Here is a 20,524-nt window from a genome sequence, read left to right as displayed (position 1 = left end):
TTAACTTTTTGATTTATGGTTTTCTCCTACAGCATGACATGTGCATGGAGGCAGGCCATTCACATCTGTATTCACATCTTTCTCTCTAGTTGCCTACAATAGTGCCTGGTCCTCAGTGCTTAGTAGTCTTGTGTGGAGATGAGCCTGTTCTGCTCATGAAATCTCAAAGTTCAATCAGGAAAGCTCATCAAGCTGTGGTCTTATGGTAAATCATCATTTCTTCTAAATATTATGTTTTTCTCCTTGTGTATCTAAGTCCACCTAAGGGTGAGATCAGTGCCTGACACCTCTCAGTTGTGATAGCTATGACATCATAGAAATTTATTGTGAAGCTTCAGGAAGACCTGATAACTGAAGCACCCAAATTGGTAGGTTCCCACATCCTGGACTACATTTCACATATCTGCAATCAAACCATCATTCATTCTTTGCTGGGCTCAGACTCATCATATGTTTCCCTTCTCTATTTAAAATAATGAAAAATGTGTTTTTGATATGTTATTGAATTATTGAAATGTGCCTCCAACCAAAAAAATAATTCCATTAATGGAATGTAAATATAAGGCATGGATAAAAACAATCATAAAAACTCCTAGGGAAAAGATCAAAAGTGGCAGCTACTACAAAAGTTATTTCTTAATCTCAGCACTGGTGTCTCACACCATAATCCTAGTATAATGTAAACTAATGAAACTTTTCTTTTTGTACCAGTCCAGGGGCTTGAACTCGTGGCCTGGGCTCTGAGATCATTTGATGAAGCCTAGCACTTTACTACTTGAGTCATAGCCACACTTCTAGTATATTTGGTAGTGTAGTGGAGATAAGAATTTCACCCACTTTTCTCCCTATGTTGGCTTCAAACTGTGATCCTCGATGTCAGCCTCTTGAGTAGGATTACAGGCATGAGCCACCAGTCCCCAGCTAAAAGTTATTTTTGTAAGATATAAAAGTTTACTTATAAAGGGGAAGAAAGGGGGAGGGCGACAGCGGTAGGGGAGGGCGAGGGCGAGGGCAGAGCCTGAGTGTTCCACACATCCCGCACCAGCGCCTCGTGGCACGCCCCACTCTCCTCCCATGGCTGGGACGGCTGCAGTCCTCATGGTCCTCGCGGTCCTCAGGGGCCTGTGCAGGAGCAGCGGCAGCAGCAGGCAGCCAAAGCGGCCCACCTACCCTGCAACCCAGGCCTGGCCGGCGCGACAGCAGGTGATGGAGTAGCTGGCCGCCAGTGTAGCAGAGAAGCACTGAATGAGCCAACCCTGCCGTCCCAGAGGAGGGCACTCCAGTGCCGCATCCATCAGGCCCACCGGCTCAATGAGTGAACAGAGTATCTGTCAGGGAAGAGTTACTGCATTGGTTTGTGATGATGCCAATAAAAGTGGGTGCCAGCTGTGGTTCAACTGGGTTCAGCAGAGTTCATATCTATCACCATACAGGCAACAACACTTTCAGAGTGCTGGGCAGGAAGATCCAGGATCAACAGTTGGTGATCAGCTGTGCCATCCCCAAAGGGTTAAAGTATAATCAAGCAACACAGACCTTCCACCAGTGGCGAGATGCCAGGCAGGTGTACAGTCTTAACTATGGCAGCAAAGAGGATGCTAATGTCTTCACAAGTGCAATGATGCATGCCTTAGAAGTGCTGAATTCACAGGAGGCAGGACCAAAATTGCCTAGATAAAATTCACAACTGCCTGATCAAGTTCAAAATGGCCCATCCCAAGAAGAGTTGGACATCCAAAGAAGACAACTGCAAGAACAGAAACGTCAGAAGGAGCTGGAGAGGGACAGGCTGGAGAGAGAAAGAATGGAGAGGGAAAGACCAGAGAGAGAAAGGTAGAGAGAGAGAGGTTGGAAAGAGAGAGGTGGAGCAGCTGGAGCGGGAGCAGATGGAGCAGCTGGAGCAAATGGAATGGGATCAAGAGAGCAGAGTGCCGAGTAATGCCACCTCTGCCTTTGTGGAGACCCCTGTAAACTCTGAGCTGGGAGACCCCTCTGCTTCTGAGCCAGGCTTTCAGGGAGCCTCTCAGCTGTCGGAGCCGAAGGCCCGCAGGGTGTTATCTTGGGACCACCTGCACCTCCATCTCCTCCAACACTCCCACCAGGTCCAGCCCAGGCCTCTGTATTCTCTCCTCCCCCAGAACCTCCTCCTTCACTCCCACTGCTATCCTCTGGCCCTCCTCCCCCACGCCCTCTTCCTAATCAAGCCCCTCTCCTGTACCACCTCCTGCCCCTCCCTTCCTGCATCCGGATTTTTTTTTAAGGATCCTTTTCAGAAGACAATCGTCCTTTAACTGGACTTGCAACTGTGATTGCTGGAGCCAAGCTTAGGAAATTGTCACGGGTGGAAGATGCCTCTTTGCACGGTGTTCACAGATGTGAACTCTGTGTCAGCTAAAACAGACATGGGTGGTGGAAATGGACCCGTTCCCTTTGCAGGTAGCAGCTTAATGGAGGAAATGAGTCTCCTGATGGCCAGAAGGAGGAGAATGGCCAAAAAGGGATCAACAATAGAAGCAAAAAATGAAGAATCAGAACCTGTAACTTCTAAGGTCTCATCAATAAGTACACCTGAACCAACCAGGAAACCTTGGGAAAGAACAAATACAATGAATGGCAGCAAGTCACCCGTCATCTCCAGATGAGATTCTCCAAGGAAAAATCAGATTGTTTTTGACAACAGGTCCTATGAACCATTATAAGTCCACACCCTTGTCCCAGCCCAGTCCTGACCGGGTCCAGACAGAAAGCCTTGACTGTGACAGACTGAAGCAGGATATTTTAGATGAGATGAGAAAAGAACTAACCAAGCTGAAAGAGGAGTTCGTTGATGCAATCAGGCAGGAGCTGAGCAAGTCAAATACTGCATAGAGAAGCAAACTATGCAGAGATAAGACTTGAATCTGGAGAAAAACAAAAATTCCTACAAACAACTGTCAACATCACCCCTACAGTTACGAGCTATCAGAAGAAAGTGGAAAAGGAGTCAAGGGAAAATCCCCATTCTCTGAAACCTTCTTAAGTTGTGACTCTGGCGATCATATGTTTTCATCTCCGTTTGCTGCTGGTTTGACCTTTACTGCAGGATGAAAAGAGAGTTATGTATGAGTTTCCATAACATTTATGCAGAAAATATAAACCCATCAGGCAAGATCGCCATGCATTGAGATATTTTCATGTTGAAATAAAACCACACATTCCCACAAACCCACTGCTAAAATAAAGAGTAGAAAGGCTCATGAAGTTCTCCCCCCCTTCCACATCCTCCCCTCTTTGAGTGCTGAGGAACTGAGCAAGCTCTGCTTTTGTATTGCATGTCTCTCTCTCAGGTTTGTCTTCCTATCGTATTTGGTATTCCATGACTAATTGAGATCAGCGCAATGTAGGTTTAGATCTTAAGATGAGGAACAAATAGAATTGTACATGTTTTCAAAGGATGACATTTACAAGAAAGTGTCTGTAGATGACCAGGTCAGTCGTGAGTGATTGTACAGTGATAGGAAGTCCAAGTTAGCCTTTAGTGGTTAATTAGAGAAGAGAGCATTAAGGACTTTCTTCAATTTTCAGCCTCCTGAATCTGGCATAGCTCTTCTCTCCAATTAACTTTCCCACAAAAGCCAAACCTTATGGTTATTCCCATGTATGCACTGAGAGAGCATCTGAAATTCAATTTCTACTCCCAGGCCAAGCAAAAATGAAAAAAATAATAAAAATAAAAGGAGGTGGAAGCAAGCACATATTAAAGTTTTAAAATGACCCAAATGTTGCTGGTCATGTGTGTAATCCTTACTACACAAGAGGCTGACATCTGAGGATTGCAGTGTCAAGTCAGCCAGGGGAGGAACCTGCTTGAGACTCTTATCTCCAGTTACACAGCACAAAAGCTTGAGCTGTGGTAGAGGTGTTAAAAACACCATCATTGATTGTGAAAGCTAAGATATAGGTCCCAGAGTCAGTGGTGAAGCCGCAGGATCAATAAAATTTTAGATGGAGAGAGGATGAATAGAAGATGAAATCTGAGGAGCATGCGTCAAAGTTAGCCCATACAAGAAAGTCCATAAGGCTTTTTCTCTGTGTGCATCTGTGTGCTATCCTATGGCTTGAGAATGTTTTGTTCAAAGATAGAGCTCCACCACTCCCAACTTTTCATTGATTAATTGGAGCTAAAAGTCTCATGGACTTTCCTGCCCTGGGTGGCTTTGAACCATGATCCTCAGATTTCAGGCAACTGATTCATTCGGGGCTTCGCATAAGGCTCATCTCCTATTAACTACCAAGAATTTAAAAAAAATGGAGTTGAGCTGTGACTTAAATGGCAAACTGGGTAATCACTTTTTAGGACAGCACCTAGGGCCTTAGTTCAAGCACCAAGACAAAACAAGTATATCTACAAGCTTTCCTTTGGCTCATTTGGTAAGCCACTAGTCTTGAAGGTAAAGCTCTGGCATTGTATCCAATCTCTGATTTGTAGCCCCATGACTAGCACATATACAATAAAAATTTTTAAAAAATGCAAAAAAAATTTTAATTGGAAAAAAGAACATATTAACATTTTAAAATGAGCAATGGTTTTATGGTTCATGTGTATAATTGGAGTACCTCAGGAATCTGAAATCTGAGGATCAGTTTGTAGCCAGACTACACAGAAAAGTACATTAGAATCTTATGTCCATAAGCCAGAAAAAAAGCTAAAAGCTGAGCTGTGGAAGTTGTAAAAGAAACACAAGGACACTTGTGGTTCTGTCTTGTAATCCTAGCTACTCAGGAGGCTGAGGTATGAAGATCACGGTTCAAAGCCTTCTTGGGAAGGAAAGTTCATGAGACTTTTATGTCCAATTAACCACCAGAAAACCTTAAGTGACACTGTGGGTGAAGAACTCGAGCATTCACCTTAAGCTGAAGAGCTCAAAGACAGCACTAAGGCCAAGAGTTCAAACCCTACCCTCCGTAAAAATAGGTAAAAAACAGCAATGAGGCCCAAAGATTAAGTCTACTGACTGCAATAAAAAAGCATTGAGGTTGAAGGGAAGAGCTGGTTAAAAATATTAAAATAAGACAGAGGCTGGTTACTTATGCCTGTAAATCCTAGCTACCCAGGAGGCTGAAATCTAAAGGCTGCAGTTCAAAGCTAGACCTACCAAATGTCCATGAGACTTGTGCATGTAATTACCAGTACGAGGAATTGAACTTGCCCTGTTTTACTCAAGGCTAGAATCCTACCACTCCAGCATTTTGGTGATTAATTGGAGATAAGAATCTCAGACTCCGGCTGGGAAGTTGGCTCAGTGGTTGAGTGCTTGCCTTGCATGCATGAGACGTGGATTTGTTTCCTCAGAACCACATATACAAAAAAAGCCGGAAATGGTGTTGCAGCTCAATTGATAGAGCGCTAACCTTAAGCTGGAATGCTGAGGGACAATGCCTAGGCCTAGAGTTCAGGCCCCACAACCAATGGAAAATAAAAGAACCTCAGACTTTGCTGCTCAGACTGGCTTCAAACCAAGAGCATCAGATTTCAACTTCCTTAGTTGTGCTGGGCTTTGCCTGAGACTTTTCAAAAAGAAAGAAGCTGGAAGTTGCGCTGTGACTCAGTTGGCAGAACTGAGCAAAATCTCTGAGGCAGTGGCCAGTCTCTAGATTGAGAAAAAAAAAAAACCCTAAAAACTTTCAAAAATAAATAACACAATGTAATACAAAAAATGTTAATATGATGCAAAGGAAAACTGTTTCTTTTAAATGCAGCAAACAAGAACACACTACAAAATTTCAAAATAATATACTGAAAGTAAGGGGAAAGGAAAAATTTTTAAAATTCATGCAAATATTAAATCTAAACTGACATGACCAAAATCTAATGTTATCAGAAACTTATCTCTTACTTTTCTCTCACTTGTAAATGCTTACAAGCAATTGTCCCTCCAGTTTCAGCACTAGTATGGTGATTTGGAAATGACCTTTCTATGCAGCCTTGTCTGAATAGGGATCTTCCTTCTTTAGCCTCGAGTTAAACTACAGCCATTGCCCTCATTTTAATTCACAAATCCTTTAAAACTCAACCTCAATATTCAAATGATGGGTCATATGTAAAAGAATGAATAAACATCAGAGATCCACCAGAGATCCTCTGAGGAATACAATCATAACAGTAGAAGAGCACCGACCACTCAAGGCAGGTAACAGAAGGAAGATTTAGCATTTCTTTATTTGGATGTGCAGGGGGTTGAAAACAGGGCCTTATGATTGCTAGGAAGGAATACAATTCAGTGATATTAATTATATCCACACTACTTTGTAACCATTACCTCTGTTCGTGAACTTTCTTTTCAATAATGATGGAATCCACACAATCATTGAGTATTAATCACCCCCAATGACCTGCCCCAGAAACTTTTAATCTTCCATTTTTCTCTTATGAAATGGTTTAGTCAATATATTTCACATAATAGATTATTTTTGTGTCCATCGATGACAGATATATATTAATTGCAGCCTTTTGTGGATGAGTCGTCATTTATGCATACCTCACGTTTTATAAACCTATTCATCTGATGGACACTCCAGGTGTTTACAACTCCTGACTAATGTAAACATTGCTGATGTTATCGTTGGCATGTGAGCTATTGGTTTTTGTTTGCAGTTCTTTTGGGTATACAATGAGCAACGGAATTGCTGGGTCATGTGGTAATGCTATGCTATGTTAGAAGAATGTGTCAAATTCTAACATAATTGCTATATCACTTTCATCACCACAGAAATGTACAAATGGTCAGTAAAATGTACAAAAGTATTTCAAATCTTCCACAGCTGTGCCATAAAGGATCATTTTTTTTTTTTTTTACTTTTTACTTGGTTTTATTTAGGCCATGCAGGTCTTGAACTATGTAGCATTGTCTAGAGCTGAAGTGAGAACAATACCAAATGCCACTGACCCAGCCTCCAAAAACATTTATTCTGGTAGTCATTTTTTCTAGAGATAAATTTTAGTGATTATATGCATGTTAACTCTTTTAAAATAAGGTTTTGAATTTTAAAATGACATATAATTGTAATGACTCTGTGTACCATCTTTATTATAAAAAAAATATATTTACTAAAACTATAAAAAGACAAAAAGGGTTTGAACTATCTGAGTTAGATGTCAGCTTCCCAGCAGAAAAATACATTACAATCACAGTCTGATAAAGACCCAAGCGAAATAACACAATAAGAGCTCATCTAAAGTAAAATGAAGAGCAAGGACTGGGGCAGGAGTAGAGCACTTGCTTACCAAGCAGCCTCTGAATCAAAACCCCAGTACTGCCAAGGGATAAATAAAATATTAACACTTAAGAAAAGGTGCATATTATAGTATGATGGATGACATGGAGGTACACATCTGTACCTAGGCAGTAGAATTATGAAGTTAAGAACAGTCTTGGCTACATAATGAGACTCATCTTGAATAACATAGAATAAAATAAATCAAACTACATTTTTAAAGACTAAGGTGTAGTTTAAATATAATTCAAATCGTTTTGCATGTGCAAGGAACTGATATAATGCAAAAAAATTATATGCTTTAATAACTACAATGTCAGTTTATCAGTGCAGTACAAGGTGCCCCTTGTCTGGAATCCATCCTAAGACAGTTGGTCCACCTGTCTTCTGGGATAGACTGAGGGCGTTGCTGGGCAAACTATATTTTGATCTCCATTCTTGGGTCCCACTTACAAATCTTCTTTTAGTAGACCCCCTACAAATCTCTCCCATCCCAGTAACAGCCTCCTGGCTTTCAAGTGAGGTTATCTTTGATATCTCTTAGGGCTCTCCACTCTTGGCTGGAACTGCTCTGTTCCTAGGCCCAAATTCAGCAGCTTGTTCTGAGAAGAGTGGTAGCTATTTTGCTAGCCAACTCTGTCCTCTGCCATCTCCTCCTCAAATTAGTCTTTGGTATCAGTATGAATCTGCTCAGATGGTAGAGCCAACCTGGGCTGGCTTTGAACCCTGATCCTCAGATCTCAGTCTCCCTTGCACCTGGCATTATTTCTTCCTTCGAGGAATATTTCAGGGGGATAGAATAGCACAGCACCACATACATTTGTTAGGAATTGCCCCGGGGTGAGCCAGATGCTCAGACTCAAACCACTGACCTTGATATTGCCTTTGGTGTCCAATAGGATGTTGTTGAACTTAAGGTCGTGTGTGATTCTGTTTTGGTATAGGTGGTGAACAACACTTACAATTTGTATGATGAGCCTCCTGGTTTAATCCTCATATTGATGGCAGGATTTTCAGATCCACCCCAAGAGGTATCCCCTAATGACCAGTTCCATGATGAGACATACATACTCTTCGTTCTCCATCACTTAGTACAACCTAATGATGTGTTTGTGCCATACCGTCTTAAAAATGTTCACTTCATTCTTTATCCAATGATGAGGACTCTCACTTCTAGAGTATTTTAAATGCCACATCCTTGTCTGTGAGTTGGGGATGTGCCAGCTTCACTTGTCCATAGGTACCTTTGTGGATGAGCTCTTTCATCTGGTATTGTTCGGTGATCTCTTCCTTCAAGGAGCTTGAGCTTGATTCTTTGTGTTCTTCCATCCTTCTGCTATTGTGGCAGGTAGCAACCCTGCCTAAAATAAACTAAATAAAATATTGGAAAACCCAGAAACAGTAAAAAGAAATACCAAAATCCAAACAACAACCAGTCCCCACAAGCAAAACAATCAGCTTTGAGTCAGTCGAGTGGGTCCTCAAGCAAGATCTCCCAGATCTGTTAACTGACATAGGTTGGAACATGGTGGCTTCCTATATATCCTGCATGGCCTCACACCTTGGAGCAATCACAACCAGGCATAGTGATATCATGGAGGAAATGGACCAATCAGAGTCTGGGCCAGTGAGGTCCCAGAAATAGTGGACCAATCACAGCCTGCCAAAATTGACACTCTACCTCTTAGGCCTCAAAGACTGTTACTAAGGACTCCAGGTGGGTTTGAAGTTGCTCTGGTCTTTATCATGGCATTTCTGAAACCACTAGGACAGTGGTCAAAATCCTCTGATTTTCTAGAGGACTACTGCATATTATAAATTGCTTCAGTGGTGACACTAGCTAATAGCCTCCATTCTTGATGGCCACCTTATCCTATGTCTTGTTCCAGCAATGGCCCTGCACAAGGCCTCCCTCCTTCTCAAGGACACCTGTGTCCTACAACTTCCTCCTGAGAGACAAGTTCCAGGCTGGATTTGAGCCACAATCCTCACAATTCACCTTCCTGAGTAGTTAGGATTATAGGCCTTAGCCATCGGTAGGTGCTTAGCTCATCTCTTACATTTGGAAGAAGTATATTTGTTAGAAAGGTGAGTTTTCGATATGTCCTTTTAGCACTTTAAATTTGTTGCCCTTGCTGTCCAATAGTTAACCTATTTTCTCATGAGAAATTTTTCATAATATCATTGAAGGTTACTTGGGGGTGATGAGTTGTCTCTGTGCTTTGGGAAGTTTTCTGTCTTTATTTAATTAAAATGTGTCTTAGTGTGGACCTGGGTAATTATGTTAATTGACTTTTTGAGCTGCTAGATTCCTGCATAGAAGGGTTCATGCGTTCAATCAAAATTGGGAAGGTATTGGTTATTATTCCTTCAAATACTATGTATTACTTTTTTCCCTCTGTACTTTAAACATATATACATTATACATATATATTCAAATTGTATATTTTATATACATACACATACCTACATATTTATATTACATATACATTTATATACATACATTTATTATCACACAGTTTCCACTTTTGTGATTGTTTATGGTAGGAAGTTTAATTGATCTATATTAGAGTTCAAAGTTTTCCTCTTTATTTCTAGATAAAAGTATGCTTTTCTTGGAAAGGATATTGAAACAGCATCAAAGCACAGCTAGACTCTCTCTCTCTCTCTCTCTCTCTCTCTCTCTCTCTGATTTCCCACCTCTGTCAGGTTTTTGAGCACAGGGTCATTGCTTATTGGGTTCTTCTAGTGTGTGCTGTGATCTTTTGCAATGTCATGATCTGATTCAAAGGCCACGAGGTCTGTACCTGGAAGTGGAGCTGCTCCAAAGTCAACCTGCATGGATGTTGCCTGCCTCTGTCTTGATGTCAGAGCCCCTGTATCCACTTGTGAGGTCTTAGCAGATGCCCCTTTGACAGGACTGTTGGCTAGTGACTGTGGACAGCACAAGGACAGCCTCTTGTTTTACCTATCAGAAGTCTGCAGTGGAGCCTGGGGGTGTTCTTCTGTTGGAGGATATGCTTGGAGCAAGGCAGGGGTTGAATAAGCCTCACTGTGGCCTGACTTCTGGGGCACAAAAAAGGCCAAGTATTTCTCTGGGCTCTTTTCAGAATATATGAGCAGGTTCGGGAGCAGAACCTGAGCTCAGGGGGCCCCTAAAGACAGGGTGGGCAATGAAGCTGGGAGGGGCAGGGCTGTCCAGGTTGGCACGGGGCAGATGATGAGCCTGTATTAGTAGTCTGCTGGCTTACAAATGAAAAGTGATGCGTGCTTGCTACCCAGACATATCCCACTAAGACTGGTTGCACCAGAGAGTCCCATGCTAGTGGGGGAAAACTGCTAAAGACAGCAGTAAATGGACCAGGAGCAGTTGGCGCTCTTTGTGGGCAATTCAATGCTGGCTCTGGCAGGGGGAATCTGAAGGTTCCCTAACTCTGCAGTTCTAGGGATACATGAGCCCAAGCAGACACCAGGCTTGGTCAGCTGCACACTGGGCAGGCTGGTAGGTGAAACCTTGCTGGTTGGCTTTGCAGAGTCCTCAACCTGGCACACCTGGCAGCACAAAAAACTGCCTAGCATCTCCTGAATCATAGAACTTGGAGACAGCACCTCTCCTAACTTGGACATGCAGTGTCCAGCTGTCTAGAAGCTGCTGTGGTCAGTGCAGGTCTGGGAGGAATGGCAGGTCTGCTGCTGGAGGGAGCAGATGCCCCTTCCAAGGCATCTAGGGGGAAGGGGAGCCCCTGGAAATAGGCTGGTCTGTCCTGCCCAAAGAGAACACCTCCAGTTTGTTTGACTGTTTGGTTGGATGGAGGGTCTCCCCTTGGGGACAGTGGTATTAGGAGACTGTGTTGTTGAGATTATCCCAAAATTAAACCAGTCGCTGAGGGAACAAAAGAGTAAAGCTTGCTGAACTGCCCATGGCAGGTGGAGTTAAGGTCATGACAGCTTCTCTCTTGAAAGATCCCGGGGCTTTGTCACCAGAAGACAAGTAACATCATGCTGGCATGGAGTCTAATGGTTTTAGGAAATTTATCAGAGAGCCTTACTTGGCTTGTATGTCACTCAATTGGGCTCACACTGGGTGGGAAGTTTGGGCTTTAGAGCTGGGCATGACAGCTTGATCTTTTTGATCCAACACCTTCTGGAAGGTGTTGGAATTTTAGGAGGTCTGAGTACATTATGAGATTATGTGTGTTCCTCTGAGCTTCATCCTTGGTTTGTGACAGGGATGAGCCCTCCCTTCCTGCTGTCATGGTGCCCTCAGGGTGTGGGTTGGTTTCTGGAAGGTAGAAAAGATTAATGTGCCTTCTAATCCCTGAGGCTCACTAGGAAGGGCTGTTGTTTGCAGGGAGGATTGTGTCATTGGGAGGTCTTTATGTTCTTTGAGTAAGGGAATCTACATACTTCAGAGCACATCTTGGCTTTCTCTCTAAATGTTTAATTTCTGTGGAAGACTGGTATCTAAAGGCCTAAAAGTTTAAGGCTCCAGAGGCTTTCTAGGTTTCCAGACATATCCAGGGATCCAGGGCTTGTTCTTTTTCATCTTACAAAGACAGCTCTAACATCCTCCCTTAGTCATGGTATACTGAGCCCTTTGGCTCTGGCATAAATGAGGAAAGACAGGCAGGGCTGTTGCTAAGGAAAGCAGACAGGGCTGCATTGTTGCTGAGAAAAGGCAGGCAGGCCCTCTCTTGTTACATAGTTTCATTTTATTTCCCATTGTTGGTAAATAAAGCCTCCTGATTGGACTTCAGGAACTGTCCACAATCATTTCTCCATTACTTTTCCCTGCTCTTACCATACTGCCTTTCCATTTAAATTCATTTTTACTTTTAATTTTTGTCAGAAGCAAAGAGGCAATTAAAAAATCTATATGTAATGTTAATTTTTATTCTTTTTTTGGAGGGGGAAATCGTGGGCTTGAACTCCGGGCCTAGACGATGTCCCTCAGCTCTTCACCTCAAAGCTAGAGCTCTACCACTTGAGCCACAGAGCCACTTTCGGGCACTTTTCTGCTTATATGGTGCTGAGGAATGGAACCCAGGGCCTCATGCATTCAAGGCAGGCACTCTACCACTGAGCCACCTTCCCAACCCATAGTTTTTATTCTTGAATTACTAAAATTCATGCAGAACATGTCAATTCAAGCAGCATAAAATGGCAGACGGCATGAGTTTGATCTCTGTCCCTCTCCTGTGGCTCTCTTGCTCTACCCTAGGTTGACCACTCCTACTAGTTAGTTATGTATCTCTGCATTTAAACCAAATGTGCACAAAGGAGAAGCTATTAAAAATAGACTAGCCCACAGTTACCCAAGGTCCTCCAAACCTATCTTACTAAGAGGCCAAATTTCCAATTCACACTATGGAGAGTCAAACTTCTACACTCAGGTTCAAAGACCTGAACCAAGTCTGTGCTGGAACCACATGACTGAAGTTGGTAGCTCATTGTTCACTATGGAAGAAGTCTGCAATAGCTGGAAATCTGCTCTCTGCCTTTCCCACTAAGTCACAGTGTCAGGTATGAGAACTAAGGAGTTACACAGGCCATTTAGAGGTTACTAGACTTTGGGTTTTAAGTTTTGTAATTCCAAGTTTCACTTCAGATCAAATATTGGGCCTGCACAGCAGCAGCCCAAGAGAAAATGATGTCCAGAACTTTTGTAAGTGTCTCAGAATATTTGAATTTGCTTTTATTGATTTATCTTTTTTCCTACAATGCACACCTGTGGTCAAATGGGGGCTTTCTTACGGCTTAAGGAATTTTTTATAACATCACAATGAAATTGAAATACACAGTTATAACTCTTTCTCTAAAGGAATACTGATGGATTTGGCCGTAGGAGAGTTCAAGCTGATGACCTCCAATATTCTAGGCAGGTGTTCTATTACATAAGTTCCCTACTCCAACCTTTGTTCTTCACTTTGAGCATATCAGCACACTGCCTTATGGATTTCAAGAATGCAGATGTAAACTATCTGTTAAGAAACTGTCTTTGGAAAGGATGATGCTCTCTTTTCTCTCACTCTTATAGATGTTAATAACCCGTTTCATGGAGCTGTATGGCATAAGGCATTTTGCTACAGTATCAGATGATTCTGAAGTGATATCACTATTCTTTTAACATCAATCATTCTAGATTTAAAGAAAAAGACCTTGAATATCTTGAGTAAATTGATGAGGTCTTTAAAATCCAAAAGTTAGAGCAGCTGTTCAGATTTTGGATTCCATGAAGTATCCTACTGGATTTAATTTTTAAGTGAGAAAACAGCTGCTTTCATGACCCATCTAACTATAAAACTTTCTTGGTCTTAGTTACATTGCATTTTAAGGTAAATGACAAAAGTGCCAACTTATTGACTTTGTAAGGGACTCAGGATTACATAATTAAATAGTTGTCAAAATTTACTGAGTTGAATAGAGAACGTGCTTAATTTATATTAAAGTAGTAATGTATTGCCATTAATACAAGGATGGATTTTATTAGTAAATATTGAAAAGGAAAAAAAAGTATTTCTATAGGGGATTCATTCTGGCAATAGTCACTTTGCAGTAGGCTGATCCTTCCTGCCTTCTTTCAAACGCATGTTATTGTTATATGTTATTATTCAAACGTGTGTTATTGTTTTAGTTCCTCTCAAGAGCTATAGGGCTAATCTTGGATTCCATTAAGAAAACACCAAAGTGCATACTGATATTATAACTTTTTATTTATTTTTTTGTTGGTCATGGGGCTTGAACTCTGGGCTTAGGAGCTATCCTTCAGCTCTTCAGCTCAAGGCAAACACTCTACCACTTGATCCACAGTGCCACTTCCGGTTTTTTGGTGGGTTATTGGAGAAAAGAGTCTCACGGACTTTCCTGCATGTTCTGGCTTTGAACCGTGATCTTCAGGTATCAGCCTCCTGAGTAGCTAGGATTGCAGACGTGAGCCACCAGTGGCCGGCTCTGATATTACGATTTTTAAAGAACAAAAATGATCTATTGTATGTTTCCAACAATACATAAAGTCCATAACAAATAAAGACTTTAATGTTATTTTAAGCAGTTGTGTAAGGGGGTTATAATTCAACAAATACGGACACCTCATATGCCTTAACTAATTCTTTGAATTTTCTCTTTATTGTCAAGTTAAAAAAAAATCTGGATCCACTTTCGTGAAAATTTCCAATTGGACCCTTTGTCATGTACCCTCTGCACCTAAAAATACATAAGAATTCACTTTGTTTTTAAATTGTTGGAGCAAGTTCCAAGACCTGCATATATGTTGAATGGAAGCCACTGGTGTATGTTTGGCTCCTGCACATGGCCAGCGTTCTAACAGGATCACACATGATGGATGGTACTGAAGGACAAAATTTTGGGATCAAACACTAGGACCTGGCAGCCACTAAGGACAGAAGTCATTGGCTGATGCCCTTGTAGTTCCTGCAACACTGCCGTGGCTGTAGCAATGGCATCATTCTGTGCGCCTCGCATACCTGTAGAATCCTTGGCAACAGTCCTACAGGCTCAAGACTAAAAGAGCCAGTGGGTTCATGCCAACCTGTGATTGGTCCATTGCAGCCATTGTAGGTGGTCTCTGCAGTCCATTAAAGTGCTGAGATTTCCTGGTGACCTGTTGGACTCAGTTCTACATTGAATGTGTGGTATTTTTTTTTATTTGGAGGGGGGCTATGTTTTGTTTGGGTTTGAGTATTTCCTTTGGTTATTGCTCTGGGGTTGTTATTTGCTTAGCTAAATTTAGGTAGATTTACTTCTTGCCATCCTAGCAAAAGATGGGGGAACACAGTGAATTATCCTCAAGCTCTTAGGAAAAGGAGATTTTCACTGAACAAGACAGTATGAAGGAGATTATTGGCTACAGCAGGAGATTTTCCCTGAACAATACAGTGTGAAGGAGGAGATCATTGACTATGGTAGCTATGGATATGTAAAGTTGGCCTAGCACCACCTCATAGACACTAAGGTGGTAATGAAAATAATCCTAAAAGGAGAGTTCAACAATTGTCAGATCAAATATGAGATGGACAGGCCGGGATTGTGGATCAGTGGTAGATGTTTGCCTCGCATCCACAAGAACAGAAAAAGCTGGAAGTGGTGCTGTCGCTCAAGTGGTAGAGCACTAGACTTAAGCTGAGGAGATCAGTCACAGTGCCTAGGCCCAGACTTTAAGCCCTAAGACCCACAAAAAAATAAAAAAATTAGATGGATATTATTACGTTTTTCCATCACTCACACATGATTAGGTCATACCAGGTGAGGGAAAAGGATGAGCATCAATACCTGGCAGTGGAACTGACCATCTAGAGACCTCCTGACATATATGTGAAAATCATAACACCTATTCAAGAATGAAGTCACGAGATTGTTCAGATTGTGAGTACTGTGCATTACTTTAATGAATATATAAATGAACACTGAGACATTAAACCCAATAACATCCTTTTGGATGACAAAGGCAATGTGAAGGTCAATGACTTTAGCATGAGCATGAGGATTTCCCAAGGGTAGTTGCTGAAGGACATATTTGGTACCTTAATTTTGTCCCTATAAAATATTCCTGCATGGAAATTACAATGGTTGCAATGTAGACATCTGGTGTTTGGCAGTCCTCATTTGTATTCTATGGGGATGGCACATTTCCCATTTGAATATATGAATTTTAGCCAGATAGAGGTAATTGTCTTGGAGGTCACATACATTTCTCCATTCACTTGTCTCCAAAAGAACAAAATATTATCTTGAAACTGAAAACTGCAGACCCAAAGGAGAGGCACAGTATGGAACAAACAATAAAGATTGGCTCAACCAAGTTGAGGAATATTTCCTCTGTCCTGATGAGCTACTATGTAATAAGCTAAACCCTATTATTCTTGCACTCATATGTGATGGGGTACAGCCTGCCTGATATGTACAAATCTATATTGGACAGGACATTCAAGGAAATCATTAAAGTAGAATGACAGCCGTGAAATTAAATCAGTGCCTTCAATTGTTTCAGTGTGCCCATCTTCTGCAGATATATAGTATGTACATATGTATATATTTCACAAATATATTACATATTAAATATGTTATATGTAATTATATATGCGTAAATATACATAATTTTGGAGATGGAGTTTCATGGAATTCTCTGCTTTTGCTTCAAGCCAACATTCTCCTCATCTGAGCCTCCTTAGGTGCTAGGATTATAGACTGGGGCCAGGCAAAACATTTCCTAATAAATGCAACAGAGAGCCTGTCTTTAACTTCCAAGGAACATTAGAAAGTGAAAGATAGTAGAATGATGAATGTAACGTAAAAGACTTAAGTCCTTGCAAAATTTCCAAAACTTATTTCATACAAACATTAGGGGACAGTGTTACTAGATTTATCGTTTACAAAAAGATTAATAAAAACTTAAACACAGATACAGATCCCAGGTGGAAGTGTGAAAGTAAGTGGAAGGCCCATAAATTCAAGTCCTAGTACTGACCCATTACCATATATAAAATTAATTTTCAATGTGTTTTATTATAAAAATACTGTACAGGGGTGTTTCAGTTACATGAGCAAGGTAATGAGTACATTTCCTATCAAGCATTGTTGCCTCCTCCTTTTTTTTTCCCCTACCATCCCTTCCCTCCCACCTAAACAACTACCACTCCCAAAGTTGTAAAGGTCATTTTCAAGGTAGTGTCTTGTACATCAAATTTTTACAATGGGTCAACCTGTATCCTTAATTAACTATTTTGTGTTTTCCCTTACCGTCCCCGAATTAGAGAAGTATATGTACAAGATGCAGGTTACCAGAATCAAATATAGTGAAAACAGGGTTTATACCATAGGGGAGGAATATACAAAGCAACCAAAAATCACATGATACCTTATAAATAGGTTAGAAACAATAGCAAGAAAGGAAAAACTCCTTGCTTCCTTATCTTGAGGTTTATTTCACTTAACTTCATCTTATCTAGTCATATGTACATAGATTTTGACCTTTTCTGCTTGTCCTAGACATGTACTAGTTATTGCAAATAAGGGAAACCATGGGACCTATGTTTCATTGGACATGCCTTACTTCACTTAATATATTTTTATCTCAAGACTTTCCATTTCCTAACAAATTGGGCAATGTCATTTTTTCTGATGGAGGCATAGAATTTATATATATATATATATATGACATTTTCTTGATCCATTCCTCTACTGAAAGGCATCTGGGTTGGTTCCATATCTTAGCTATGATAAATAATGTTGCAATAAACATAGCTGTGCTGGTAGCTTTAGTATGGCCTTATTTGTGATCAGTTGGGTAAATGACCGAAAGTGGGATGGCTGGGTCATAGGGGAGCTCTATGTGTAATCTTTTGAGGAAACTCCATACTGTTTTCGAAAGTGGTTGAACAAATTTATACTCCCACCAACAATGCAGTAGAGTTCCCTTTTGGCCACTTCCCTTCCAGCATCTATTATTATATTTCTTATTTATAGCTATTCTAACAGGGGAAAGGTGGAATCTCAATGTTGTTTTGATTTGCATTTCTTTTATGGCTAGAGAAGTTGAACATTTCTTCATGTGGCTATTGGCCATTGTTATTTCCTCTTCAGAGAATTTTCTCTTTAAGTCTTTAGCCCACTTATTTATCAGGCAGTTGTTTATTTGAGGATTTGTTGTAGGGGTATTTAATTTTTTGAGTTCCAAGCATGTTTTAGATATGGGACCCTTGTTTGTTGTATGGCTAGTGAAGATTTTCTCCTAATCCACGAGATTTCTATTGATTTTGCCAGCTATGTCCTATGCCATGCACAAGCTCTGCACTTTCATGCAATCCCCATTTGTGCAACCTTTCTTTGATTTGTTCTGTTTCTGGGTCTCTATTAAGAAAATTTCAGCCTGTGCCAAGGAGAACTAGGGTTTCTCCTATTCCTTCCAGTAATGTTTTCAGGGTGTGTGCTTTGACTCTGAGGTTGACAATTAATTTTGTAGGCCAGAACTTATTTTTTCCCCATCCTTTGTGTTCATAAGATTGTCTGTATTATGTGTAAACAGGCTGCTCTACAAGGTATCTTTCCGTGTCATACAGTAGGTATTACATGGCTCTATGTAAGTATTGTATAATGACCTACAGCTTTCTAATGACTTACCTATAAAATCTATTAATGTTAATTAAGTGTCATGAAGAATGCCAAACCTCCATTTTTGTGTCCATCTCCGTCCTTGTTCTCCCTATTGTTTAACAGCTTATATCACACTCAGCATAACAAGCTGGCACATGGAACAGACATGAACTCGATGGATCCTAGCTGTGAGATGGCCCCAAATACAGAAAATATCAGAATAAAAGAGATTGAAGCAGTTGTCCAAGGTGCCTAGTTTATGAATGACTTCGGCTTCCAATGGTCGCAACTGCCTCTGTCAGAAGCCTGTTGATGGTCTGTCACCATCAAATCTCACACTGAAGCTTAACTTCTCAATGTAGCAGTGTCAGGAGGTGAAACCTTTAAGAGAGGTTTCAGTCATAAATAGATTAATGTCATCTCATCAACTCTGAAGGGACTAACATCATCGTCATTCTAGCACATGCCATGATGCCAAGGTCCTCTGTGATATGATGCACCTAGGGGGCCATAGCCCATGTGCTAGCATGCTATTTAGACATTGCATCCACTATTATTGTGATTGAAATAGACCTTTTTTCCGTATGAAGTATACAGCTTCAAGGATTTTGTTAAACCATGACAAAATGGACTGAGATGCTATTCTTTTTGTCTTTTTCATGGAACTGAGGAATAAACTGAAAGCCTTACACTTACTAGGCAAATACGCTACCATTTGTGCCTGCATTCCCCCAACCATTTTTTTTTTCTTTTTCAGTTGGCTTTTCGTATAGTTTTGTGCTAACTTCACTCAAGCCACCCTCATTACCCCATCCTCCTATACCTCTAAGTCTCAATATCTGGGATTAGAGCCTGTGACACCACAATTTAACCCTTAGAATATACTATTCCTTTGGGGAAAGAGATACAGACCCCTGAGAAGCTTATGTGTGTTTGTTTGTGTGCTTGTGTGTGTGTGTGTATCCGTGAACTGGTCTTGATGATTTATTTTGTACTGAGGGTGAATCTTTCTGATGATTCTGCATTCTAATTCCTTTCACTGAAAAAGAAATGGTTCTCTGCGTGCTAGTGGCTCACAACTGTAATCCTAGCTCTTCAGAATGCTGAGATTTTGAGATAACACTGTTAAGCGAGGTGAGTCAAGAAAAGTCCATGACACGCTTATGTCCACTTAATCACCAAATATGTCAGAAGAGGAGCTGTGGCTTAAGTAATACAGCAATATTCTCGAGGAAAAAATAGGAATAGCACCTAGGCTCTTATCAAGGTTAAGGACCAGCACCCATACAAATTCTACAGATAACACTTGTGCTATTACAATGAGCTCTTGTGCTATTTAGAGTCACAATTATGTCTAATGGATTATCTGTACAGGACAGTTGCAGTAAAATTCTTGTATTTCTCCATAAGGTATGTTCTCTCTGGACCATCTTTATGCTCCATTTTTGTCTCTGCAATGATGTCTTGATTTTGAAATAGAGGAAAAATTCAGTGATGGATTTGTTCTCTGCATCCCTCTCTCATCCATTATAAACATGTTCTCTCTTTTTATTTTTTGACAATTGTGGGGCAGGAACTCAGGGCCTGGGCATTGTCACTGAGCTTCTTTTTTGCACAAGACTAGCACCTTATGACTTGAGCCACAGTGCCACTTACGGCTTTTTCTTTTTATGTGGTACTATGTAATTAAACCCAGAGCTTCATGCATGCTGGACAAACACTCTACCACTAAACCACATTCTCAGCCACATAATCTCTTTTTAAAATATATCTGTCATGTTTACCTCTGTCCCATCTCTGAAGTCACTGCCACTGCTCTTGAATCTATCCTCAGTTTTACTCCTAACTGCCTTTCATTCCCTATAACTGCTGAATTGTTTTCCACTCCACCAAAGGAACTATCTTTCCTTTTCTTAAATTTCACACTTCATTGGCTAAAAATCAAAGAATAACTCAACATTACCAGTGTCTGAAATTGAGGACACTTAGAATAGTAAATAGCTTTTTCTACGTAGGTTTTAAGCCATGGAGCTTCAACTCTGGGCCTGGGCGTTGTCCATCAGCTCTTCAGCTCAAGGCGAGTGCTCCACCACTTGAGCCACAGTGCCATTCCAGTTTTCTAAGTGGTTTATGGGAGATAATAGTCTCTCAGCCTTTCTTG

The 20,524-nt window shown here is 40.9% G+C and overlaps 1 pseudogene; it reads left to right on the top strand.

The window, feature by feature from the left end:
- Positions 1–1,311: 1,311 nt before the first annotated feature.
- Positions 1,312–2,868, top strand: LOC122099487 (annotated as a pseudogene).
- Positions 2,869–20,524: the final 17,656 nt, after the last annotated feature.

This window comes from Dipodomys spectabilis, unplaced genomic scaffold, assembly GCF_019054845.1.
Source record: "Dipodomys spectabilis isolate Male_0828 unplaced genomic scaffold, ASM1905484v1 ptg000516l, whole genome shotgun sequence".
In the NCBI taxonomy this organism is placed as follows: domain Eukaryota; kingdom Metazoa; phylum Chordata; class Mammalia; order Rodentia; family Heteromyidae; genus Dipodomys; species Dipodomys spectabilis.
This window is presented reverse-complemented; position numbering and strand designations above follow the sequence as displayed.